Genomic DNA, 12,429 nt, shown 5'->3' on the forward strand with positions numbered 1-12,429 from the left:
AAAGAAAAAACAGACATGTTTAGTATTATGGAGAACAGTTTTTCATTGGAAAAATCTATTCCAGATTTCTATGGGATTCTAGTAAAATAACAATTGCATTACTTATTAAGTGTTATCTTTCATTTTCTACCGAGGTTATATTCTAACACAATAATAAAAATGAAACAATGCAATATTGTTTATTATTGTAAACATCCAAATTTGTAGCGTTTATTTTATAATAATTTATCTTGCAAGTGTCCGTAGCTGTATTATAAATTGATGATTAAGTCAGATTACAATGCTTCCAGAAAGTAAAGCACTCTTTTGAGAAAGTAAGGTATTTTTATCTTATCGATTTGGTGGGGTGGGGGTGGAGGGAAGGGGGAGTTACTTTTGTTTCATCTTAACTTTTCAAATGTACGATAATACCTTTGTCTGCTTTTGTTCTGTGTTTGATATCATGGTTTCTATATGGGGTATAAAATTTTAATTCTTTATCTTGAATTAATTACGATCCTATTTTTATCTTTACACTCAATAAATAAACTACACTAATAAAATTCCTTTGGGTTTTATTTTGGTTATTAAGGGGTGCCTAGGTGGCTCAGTCCATCACACATCCGACTTTGGCTCAGGTCATGATCTCTTGGTTCATGGATTCAAGCCCTATGGTGGGCTCTGTGCTGACAGCTCAGAGCCCGGAGCCTGCTTCAAATTCTTAGTCTCCTTCTCTCTCTGCCCCTCCCCTGCTCTCTCGCAAAAATAAATAAAAACATTAAAAAACATCCTAATATGTATGGGGTGTCTGATTTAGAGAATATAGCACATATCACTATTGACAGTAGATTCATTTCCATCAGTACTAAGAAATATAACCAATCATCGGCTAGGAATTTAATTACAGATCAACTGAACGTTAAAGAATGGTGTGGTATTTATGGCATTTCTCCCATGCGGCTAGGTGTTGGGAGACCTGTGTTCTAGTCCCAAAACACAGGGGACAAGTGGTTTAACTTCTCTATTCATTTTTAAGAGATTCATTCATTTATCTAGGTGAAGAATTTGGACCAAAGGGAGAAGGAAAGACTGATGTATTCTCAATTCTATCCCCAAATTCAAAATATATTCAGAGATTATACAAGTACTGAACTACGTTAAGAGAATACATTGTTTGTTTAAAAGTGAATGGTGGCTCCATGCAACATTGAAATTTAACACCTTTTTTTCTAAATCCTCTAGTGTCAACTTATTTAGCATGACGGCTGCTAATTGGTCATTCCTTCCACTTTATCCTTGGAAGAAGAAAGATGGGGACACTATACTGACACCAGGTAGTATTCTTGCAGTGTCTCCTTTACCATCTTTCATGTAAGACTTACAACTGGATACAAATTTCTGCAAAAATAATTTTGCATTATAAATATTTCTATAGAAATTAGAGGTATTTTGCAATTAGGTCATGTTTCTGGATTATACACTATAAAGGCATAATAGAAAATTCAGCAGCAACACATTAGTAAGTTGCTTATGAATCTTTGTAAAAAGGATTTTACTTCACAATAATTTAAAAGAAGAGAAATAATACTGGCCACCATTTGATGAAAAAGGCAGTGATGTAACTAAGTGTGTTCAAAAGCACTTAAAAACTCATTTATAGAGACTTATGTATTAAGCATATGCAAGATTCAAACTATTCTCAAATTTAAAGTGATGGATCTGGATTAAATTTAGTAAGAAACTATACATATATTTTATTCTGTAAACCTACCATATTATCCCTTTTAAAATTACTAGGAATAAATATGGTTCAGACACTCCAATTTTCTAAATCCCTAAACTTTGATTTTTGCTACTCCGCTAACTTATGGCTAGCACTTTATCCTGCATATAAAGTGTATAAATATAAATTTATGTGTTGCCCAATTTTTAGTTGAAAGAAAATTTACAATTATATATTGTACCACTATGCTTAAATTCTACAACAAATTTCAAGTATTGGAACATAGCAAGAGTTTAACAAATGTTACTTATTTTTATTATTGTTATTGCCAGTTATAATGCTAAGAACTAATCAGTTTCAGAGGCTAATACAATTGGGGCTGCAATATTCTAAAAAAATAAATAAATTAACTATTCTGTGTTATGTCTTTTTCACTGTATGGACATGGTAGGTACATAAGTTTATGTTAAATCATCTACTTTCCCTGGATTTCTAACTTAAATTGTTAGATGTGTATCTCCCTACATCCTTTAACCAAAAGAGTAAATTTAATAAAAAATATATAGACACATCCCTAGATATATGATCATACTCGTTTTTATAAACACAGGTATACTAATTCAGCATATTTAAGGCATCCTTGTGACAGGCCCATTTCATTTTCACTTTTACAAAAAAAAAAAAGATTCTTAAGCTATAGGTCTAAAAGTTTTAATGAGATCAACCTAGACCTTAGATATTTGAAATCTTATTTTTCAGTCATTTCAGATTGAGAAAAAAAGTATAATTTTTTTTAACTTGGAAAATTAAACAGAGTGACCAGAGTAGAAAAGACACATCATACTTTATAAAAGCAATTTGCTAATTTTCACAGGTCTTCTGACTTAAATTAGTTTTGTTGCTTTTTACTTGATACACTGGATGGACTAAATAATTGGTTGAAGAAAATCACACAACTAATTACTGGATAAGGACTCTAAAATTTGATATGGGCTTTCTTCTCTCCCAGAAATGGAACAAATTCAGGAATCCAAAACACTGGTATAGATACCAGAAGACGCATCTGCATTGCCTGGCGTAACAGGTCTTACAGTTATGGTATGCTGTAAAATGTCAGCATTATAAAAGAAATGTGGAATTTTTTATATTCTCTTTAGGGATTCTTATAACTGGCATAATAAAAGTCACCATATGAGAAGACTCACCAATGGTGAGTTCACAGACATTTTTAACACTTTTAAAACTGTCTCAACCTTTGTTTTCATCTTTTTTTTTTGATAGTTTCAAATGAAATTTTTATTATCTTTAGTCCTACAATTAAATATTAAGATCCACTCCATTCATTTAACTAGCCCCCCTTTTTTTTGGATATATTCTTTGAATAGAAATGATTTTCTAGTTGTTTGGTTTGTAATTTCTGTTCTCTTTTCATAAATTCATTTTATTAAGGATAATATAGCTAAAAGTATTAACATTAAAAAAACAACTTTTTTTTTTTTTTTTAGTGGGATGGTTAGGATAGCCCTGGTTTGCGAAGGGATGCCTTAGGAAATACAAAGATTAGGCAAAACTTCTCAAATAATATCAACAAAAACATATATATACATATATATACATATATATACATATGTGTATATATATATATACACACATATATATGTATATATATATATATACACACATATATATGTATATATATATGTATATACACATATATATATATCTGCAGGTTTATAAAAAAGCTTTTTCTTATGCAAAATAAAGTAATTTTGTGTCCCATATTTGTTTTACACTTAACAGCACAGATCACTTATATATACTACAATGCCTTCCAATAAGAAACTAATTGGGAAAAAGCAACTGTTTGAATAATAATGACCACAGTTAATGAATATCTTCAGACTGAAGCAGTGGTATATATTCTTCCACTACAAATATCACTAGTGCAGTGAATAATTTCAAGTAAAAAATCCAGTATTTGAAACCGGTAACAATATTACTTTAATCGGTAACAATATTTCCTCATCTCTCTGATTTCAGATTATTATATTACTGGAAGCCTTGGTATCGCTACCTGGAATCTGCCTAAAACAAGCAAAGATGGGCTGGAGGAGTTGTATTTGATGCAGAGTTATTCTGCTAAAGAAATGATGTTAAGGAAGCAAACAACTGGTCATCACCCATCTATGTTGTATATTATCTACATGCCTTTCCAGCTCTATCCTCTTCCTTGTTTTTTGTGCCAAAGATCGATCTGAATAGGCTACATACTGCCACACAAATTGGGGCATCATCTAGCAGTGCTGGCATTAACTAGAGCCTTATTACAAAAGCAAATTACCCAGCCTTACCCTTGACCTACTGAATTAGAATTTACGGTTTAATAAGATTCCCCGATGACCCTTACACGCGTTTAACTTTGTGACGCACTGGATTGCATCAACAGATGCTCTTATCTTCTGGAGTATTCCAGCAGGATGGAGGGACGGAGGAAAGTTAGATCAGGTTTATTCTGCAGGGTCTCTCACCATTAATTTGATTGGAGTTGACTAGGATCCTTAACTGAAGGTCACTAGTTTTTTGTTTAATGCTAGTCTGATACATGTATCTCTGTCCAACATCTCCCTCCAGTCATCCCAGTGGGTCAGCAATGGTGAAGCCTAACCATGGCTATTCTGTATTAAAGCATCATCCCTTGTGGTTTCTTAGAAATAATCCTTTTGTAAATAAACCTTCCTTGAATTATCCCACGTTCCACTGTTTCTCAATGGACTCTGATGGATACGCCACTGGTACATGGAAATCATTAGAGATTTCTCTCAACCATCGCGTACCATGCTTATAACCACTCTTACACTTCAAAAGGTAACATTTGAGTAAAAATATGAGTGGCTGTTGCTCATAACTCTACCATTAGTTGCTTACTTAATTTCTAGGGAATTTTTTAAAGATCTAGATCACATATCTACTCTCTTCTAGCAATTATCTGCTCAAGAAGCACAGAGAATTCACAAGGATAAGGTAGATAAAAAGATAACTGTGTTGGCTGTACTGAAGTTAGAGAGTAACTGAATTAAGGGTAAACTGGCAAACAAAAATATATGAGGTAAATAGAAACACAAGATGAACTGAATGCTACACATTGCTTTGGCATAATTTATATATGAGATCAGTATGAATAGTGTTAAATAGAGCTGTATATATTAGCTGTTTCCATAATTCTCTATCAATATTCCATTAAACCATATATATTTATTTCTAAGGAAATAACCTAAGAAATTTAAAACTCTGTGCTAATTATTTACTTAATTTGTTCACCTGTTTTTACCTTGTAAATTTTTTATAGTATTAGAGCATATTTTCTTCCTATACAGGCTCCAGAAGTGGGCAGTGTCATTTATTTCTTGTATATCTAAAGCACAGACACTCTATGCCTACTGTTTTTTAAACCCCAAAATATCCATTCAAAATGGGATTCTTTTCCTCCTTTCCACAGGTGTTAAAAATGGAGAAGCACTAAGCAGATTGCCCAAGGTCATACATATGTTAGTTCAAAACGTTCATTCATTTGACTCTGATACATTAGTCCTAGCATCTATACCACCACTATGAATAACACCATTCCATATATTAAATCAGAACTCTCAAGTGTATATCCCAGAACACCACAATAGATGGGGAGAGTGCATCCTATCCTCATTTATTTTTTAATGCAAAGCATATAATAAAATACTTAAGTCGTCAAGAATATCTTACTTTAAGTATGTTTTACTTTAATATAAAGTAGAACTGGATTCATTAACTTAAAATTGAATAAAGATATTGATTATTTACTGAGAGTGCCAAGTTTAATTCTATGGCTTGAAGGCTCTTAATACTTTATTTTAAAGATGTGAACAGATGAATAAAAAAGGTGTATCACAAGCCAACTGCTATATGAGATTCAAATCATCATGTCATCTTTTTAGTAAAAACCATCTTTGGCTGAATTCCTTTCTAATGGAAAGTTCAGGAGAGTTGATAAACTTTTTTTTTTCTTAATGCATGCCTTATAAATGAAGAATTTCTAACCTCTCTGAGATCTAGATAAAAATCAATCTAGAAATTTGTCACTTTAACACCATTTGGATTGAAAAAGAAATGCCATCTGAAGAATATTTTAAACAAAGAAAAATCAAGCATCAACACTGAAAAGCAATAGTCCATGATTTAGAATACAAATGATGTAATTGTGAAGAGAAAAATATTCTATGCAATGCACCCCAAACCTAATACCACGCTGTTCTGCCATATATGAAGGTTCTGCTCTTCCTAAAATTGTAAAACTTAATTGTGTGATTTCACTCTGTGCACAGCAGGGCCACCATATGCTCTAGAAAACTACATGCAAGGGAAGCAGCTTGTTGCAAAAGTGGGTGAAAATGCCCTGAAATAATTCTGAACAAGATAAAAATGTCTCTAACATAGGACCATTTCTTCATACTCCAAAAGACAGAGGAGTTCACTTTGGCACCAACTTTGAGCACAAATCGAAAGTCTAGCCCCTTCAAAATATTGTAATGAGGGAGAAGATTTAAAAGTCACAAACATCTTGGGGTGCCTGGGTAGCTCAGTTGGTTGAGTGTCTGACTTTGGCTCAGGTCATGATCTCCCAGTTTGTGGGTTCAAGTCCCATGTCAGGCTCTGTGCTGACAGCTCAGAGCCTGGAGCCTGCTTAGAATTCTGTGTCTCCCTCTCTCTCTGCCCCTCCCCCAGTCACCCCACTCACGCTCTGTCTCTCTCTCTTCCTCAAGAATAAACATTAATATATTTTTTTTAAGTCACAACCGTCAAATTTACTGTGACCATCATTCACAGGTAAAATAATGAACTCTGGTAACCATTTGGGGAAATCAGTTACACACAAACCATTTTCATCTTCAGTCTTTAAAGTTAAGCTTTCCTTTTTAACCAGTGTAGGCCATATCATCTACCTTCGTTTGCCCATTCTATAAAAGTGAGAAATAGTATGTTATAAATAATAATCTACCAAGGTACGTGATTAACGATTACTGGTGAGCATAACAATGGGGTTGAAATCTGAAAAAAAATAGCATTTCTGAAGACCATTGTTTTGAGGTGATAGTTCCAATTAACATGGAAAGAAAAATGCCTCCTAAGATATGCTCAAAGGAATATAAAAACACAGGGTCATCAGAAAATCTTACAATCTCTGCAAAGGAATAACTCAAAATCATGGCTTGAGGAGTAGCATTGGATAAAAATGTTAAAATGGTTACTTGCAAATTTGTCATTTGTGGAAAACAAAAATTTTCATTGTTTCATATTGTCATAAAGGTCCTCAGGCATTCAGGGTATTTTTATCTAACACCTTTTTAAAATACATAAACCTGTTATCAAGTAAATTCTAACATTTTGTTTTTTCTCTTCTTTCTCTCTAAGAGCAACTTAACAAAATATAAAATAATTAGAAATATAAAAATATATTTACTGGTATGAATGACATAGTTTTGACACTTACAAATGTAATGAAATGTGGTAATGGAATAGAAAATGAGGATGATATTCAATAAATAATTATGTATTTAAATAATAGATTGGTACATTTCTAGACATGGATTTTTAAATTGCTACAAACATCAATACTGAAAAAAACTTTCCACAAAATAATATAATTAGGAAAAATTCAAGAGAACAATGAAAAAAATGACAAGATATTGATAAAGCATGCAATAGTCAATATTTATATGTAGTACACTAACCTAAATGTTAGTAATTCCCTATATGTTAAACATGTACACCTACTTGACCAATATCAAAGTACTTCCATTAAAAAAAAATAATGAATATAATACATGAAAACATCTTACAAGGATCATATGTAACCAGATAATTTTTAAAAAGTTATAAACTCTCTGTTCTGTTATTATTTACGTTAAACATTCATGGAAACCAATACGTCACTTAGTTTCATGAAGGACCTGGGAATTCAAGTGGAGAAATGCAATTTTGCCATTTATTAAAATAGAAGAATGCTTAATTATTCAGTATTCACCCATGACAATTTTTGATTTGGTAATCAAATTTTATATCCTTCTTTTCACTGTTTGGCTTCCATCTATCAGTTAGTCTTTCAGAGATGAAAAATGGTAAGTAAAGGGAAACTAAACTTTATGGTTTTTCTGTTATTAATAATGCATTTTAAAATATCTTGTCAAGGTATAAAATTTAGGACAAAAATTAAAAGTAATAAATGAGTTAAACTTTGACATGGAAATGCTTTCATCATTTATCCATACGTTTATTGATCTTTCCAGTGAAATCATAACTAACATGATCGGCTCAGTCATTGTAAGAATTGACAGAGTTAATGATTGTCATCAAGTTGATTCAGAAAACCCATCTGCCCTAAAATATTCTCTCCACTCATGAATTTCCCCCCATTAAAGTCATTCTTACAGCATTAAAATTGGGCTTTCCCTATATCATCTGAGATAGCTTATCAATGTTGGAAACATGTCAAGTGGAGAAGATATCTTGAAGAGTGGACAGAGAGCAGGTACTGATTGGTATGTGTTGCTCTCTCCATCTTAATCATCCTCATGTAAATTCTTGCTATTCAGCACATCAACATAACCTGTAGTCCCGTTAGAAGTGCAGAATCTCAGATCCCACCCAATCCCACCAAATCACAATCTGCACTTGAACAAGACTGCCAGGTGATTTGTATTCACAGGGAAGTTTGAGAACCATAGTCTACAACTTAGTCTCCCAGTCTCTATCAACTGTTATTTGCAACTTTGCATACATTACTACTCTATCTGCCTACTCCTGTTTAATTTTTTTTTTAATTTCTTATTGAAATAACATCTGAAAGAAACATACATTAGATAATATCACTGCTAAAGACCCTGCTAAAGACCACCAATGGCTCCTGTCTCATTTCTATTAATATAAAATTCTCTATCTGGGCCCCTGAGCCTACATGATCTGTGGTTTCCACCAATTTCCCACCTCATTTCCATCCCTCTCCTCCTTGTCCACTGAACAGCAGCACACTGGGTTTTCCTTTTCTCAAGTAAAATTCAAACTCCTTCTGGCTATTTTCTTTATCTGATATGCTCTCTATTCCATCTTAGCATAGCTGCCTTCTTCCATGTTTAGGTCTCAGTTTAAATTTTACCTCCTCAAAGAGGCCTTCCTGTCCTTCCAAACAAAGGTAGTCACCCATATATCACACAGTCTGTCTGTTTTAATATTCAGCACAGTCCTTGCTACCATCAGGTTTTTGTTTATTTGCTTGTTCTCTTTTTCTTCTCACTTGAATATAAACTCAATGAAGCACAGTCTACTCAGTTTTGTTCAATGTTGTTTACTCAAGAACTGGAAGAAAGTCTGATGTGTAAGTAACCTAGTAAACATTTGTTGAAGAAAGAAACACATAGGGAGGGAGGGAGGGAGGGAGGGAGGGAGGGAAGGAAGGAAGGAAGGAAGGAAGGAAGGAAGGGAAGGGAAGGGAAGGGAAGGAGGAAGATTGGCAGGGGAGGGGAGGGAGGAAGGTTGGTTGGTTTGTTGTTAAAGAAAAGAAGTGAGAAAAGAAATAGATTGGGAGAAAGAAATGAAAGGAAAAATAAAGACAGAAAGAAAATACAAAAAGGAAGGAAGGAAAGAGAGGAGAGGAGAGGAGAGAAAAAGGAAACGAAAAGAAAAAAGAAAATGAGATACTGAAGAAAGTAACCCTGTCATCTTAAACACAGACTAAAAAGCTAGAAATAGATCCTCAAGTGGAGAGGTTTTAGAATTCAAGGCATATAGGTAGGCATTGAGCTCTGGGAGAAATGTACATGTGGCTGATCCCTTATCTATTGAAATAAGGGGAGAGCCAATCTCCAAATTCCTTGGTATGAGTGCTTGCTACATCTATGCTTATTTTAACATTGGCTATACAGTTAGATAATGAGAAGGATAAGTCCATTTCAACTCAAACATCAAGAGGAAATAGAAGATGATGATAAATACATTTAAATAATATATATCTGGATAGTTATAGACAGGATTAGAAGGGACAGTAAGAATCATCAATATACTCTTTGATGCTTAAATGTTTATTAAATACCTAATTTGTCCATCAAGTATTCTTGAATATAGGGGCACCTGGGTGGCTCAGTTGGTTGTGCAACCGACTTCAGCTCAGGTCATGATCTCACAGTTCGTGAGTTCGAGCCTCACGTCGGGCTCTGTCCTGACAGCTCAGAACATGGAGCCTACTTCAGATTCTGTCTCCCCTCTCTCTACCCCTCCCCTGCTCATGCTCTGTGTCTCTCTGCCTCTAAATAATAGATAAATGTTAAAATTCTTTTAAAGCATTCTTGAATATTTTATTAGTGATTTGGTAATTTACTGCTTCCTGAAGCACACAATCTATATTTGAACGAAACTCAATGTTGGAAGTCTTCTTTATAATAAACTATTGTGGATCTCCCTACGGTTCCATACACCAAGTTCTACAATCTATGACTGAACAAATTTGATCTCTCTTACATATAACAACACATCACACTTTGGAAGACAGCTGTAACTCAAACACACTCACCTATCATCCTCATCCTGTAGCAATTCTCTGAGACAGGACAGAGAATTTTTCTCTGCAGTTTTATCCCTACAACTTTTCCTTTAAAATAAACACCATATTATACTTCTTTTGAATTTATCACATGCTTAACAAAGAGATAATATGTTCAATAAAAACCTATTATTTGACGGACATATATCAGTATCCATAAAGATCTAAGAACCGATCTGTAAATTAATGTCTTCAATGGCTATTGTTTATGAAGATTACAAAATTGTTTTATATTTGCAAAACTATACTCTCTAAGACTATTAATAGAAAATTTGAAAACAGTATTAGTTGCTTGCAAACTGTTCAAAATATTAAAAATTCTATGTGTGCCCAAATAGCCTATTAATGGAAGGCACATAGTAGGAACTCAAGAACTACTACTTTAATACAATAAAATTTTTGTCATAGTACAGTTTGGGGTTTTTTTGAACAATGTTGTTACATATCACAAAATTTGATATCTGAAATAAACTAGAAATTTCAGTTTTTCTGATAGTCTGTTTTCCCTTTTTTGTTAAGCAATGTAAATCTGAGATGAGCTACCTTGAAAAAAGTAATAATGCTTTTGTTTATATTAAAACTGCTGACCTAAAATTAAGTTTTATGCTGAATTAATCATTCTTACCTTAAAGGTGAAAATAATTAAAAAAAAAAAGTGTTCAGGTCAAAAACTTATGATTAAAACAGGCTTTCTTTTAGGCGGCTGTTATGAAGGGGGGAGTCTACATCATATTCAATTTTAGTTAAACATAATTTCATATTACTTTATAAACCAAACTAGAGCTCTGTTTGATCCTATTGACATGATTAAACATACGATCAAACATTCTTTGGAAGAACTGGCTACACTATGTCAACATAAACAGCAGCAATGGCTATAAAATGCTCATAACACATTTGACTCAACAACAGGTTATAATCATCTAAGTTAATATTCCACTAGGAAGAACAATAAAAGAGAGCCTATAATTATATACAGATATATGGTAACTCTTCCAGAAGGAAATATCTACATTTTATACTTGAAAACAACAACTACCAATGCTGATCATTAACAGCTGGCAAAACTTGCCTACACATTTTAAAAAACAAATACTCTCCAATATCAATATAAAAGAAAAAATATTAAATTAAATCATGTGGAACAAAATACATTTTAATGACTATTTTTAAATGGTGTGACTATAAACTTCTTGAGGAAGAAAAACCAATTGTGCTTATCATCTATATTACTTTAACCTTAATATCATCTAATACAAAGCTGTGCATACATTAGGCTCTTATAAATCTTAAATAAATGAAAGAATGAATGACTACTACTCTAGCAACATGAACTAGCTTTTCATACATCCTCTTGCAGACCACAATTTTCTCTACAAAATATTGATGTTGTATTAGATGAATCCGAAATATCCCAGATAATCCTAAAATATATAATTCTAGAAGTACAGGATACTCTCCTTGCTACTGTTTTAAGTATATTATCACATAGGTCCTGCTACTTTAAGTCAATTTTGAGTTAAAATCTCCTAGGGCTATATAATTTAACTATAGGGTTTAAGGATTATTGTAAAAGGTGCTTTAAGTAAATATTAATAAATAATTTCTTTTTTAAATTTTTTTTTCAACGTTTTTTATTTATTTTTGGGACAGAGAGAGACAGAGCATGAACGGGGGAGGGGCAGAGAGAGAGGGAGACACAGAATCGGAAACAGGCTCCAGGCTCCGAGCAATCAGCCCAGAGCCTGACGCGGGGCTCGAACTCACAGACCGCGAGATCGTGACCTGGCTGAAGTCGGACGCTTAACCGACTGCGCCACCCAGGTGCCCCTTAATAAATAATTTCAAAAGTGCTTATACTTAAGGCAAAAATATTCTGGTGAAATTTAAAATATCACTAGATATTATTAGATTATCGACTTTTAAACATCTAGACATTTTTAAACTAAAATTATCAATTGTTTTTAGATTATTCCTATGAATGTAAACCCCCATCAAGTATAGTTGAATACTTCCTTTATTTTGGTATAGATTCATGATATTTCTACTTAGCACAAGTATCTATGAAAAGCATTTTCAATGCATCTTTGTGATATAAACACAA

General features: G+C 33.1%; 1 protein-coding gene and 1 long non-coding RNA gene across 4 annotated transcripts in view; one reads left to right on the plus strand and one right to left on the minus strand.

The window, feature by feature from the left end:
• The window catches only part of LOC144615142 (uncharacterized), a 40,701-nt gene extending 37,800 nt beyond the window's left edge, over window positions 1-2,901 (plus strand). For both annotated transcript variants that reach the window (XR_013553628.1, XR_013553629.1), the window contains exons 4-5: window positions 1,222-1,313; window positions 2,712-2,901. This is a non-coding gene — a long non-coding RNA (uncharacterized LOC144615142). The remainder of the gene's footprint in view (window positions 1-1,221; window positions 1,314-2,711) is intronic.
• Window positions 1-12,429, minus strand: part of CSMD3 (CUB and Sushi multiple domains 3) — a 1,245,616-nt gene that overhangs the window by 714,320 nt on the left and 518,867 nt on the right. The window lies entirely within an intron of this gene.

Source organism: Panthera onca, chromosome F2 (assembly GCF_046562875.1).
Source record: "Panthera onca isolate mPanOnc1 chromosome F2, mPanOnc1 haplotype 2, whole genome shotgun sequence".
NCBI lineage: Eukaryota > Metazoa > Chordata > Mammalia > Carnivora > Felidae > Panthera > Panthera onca.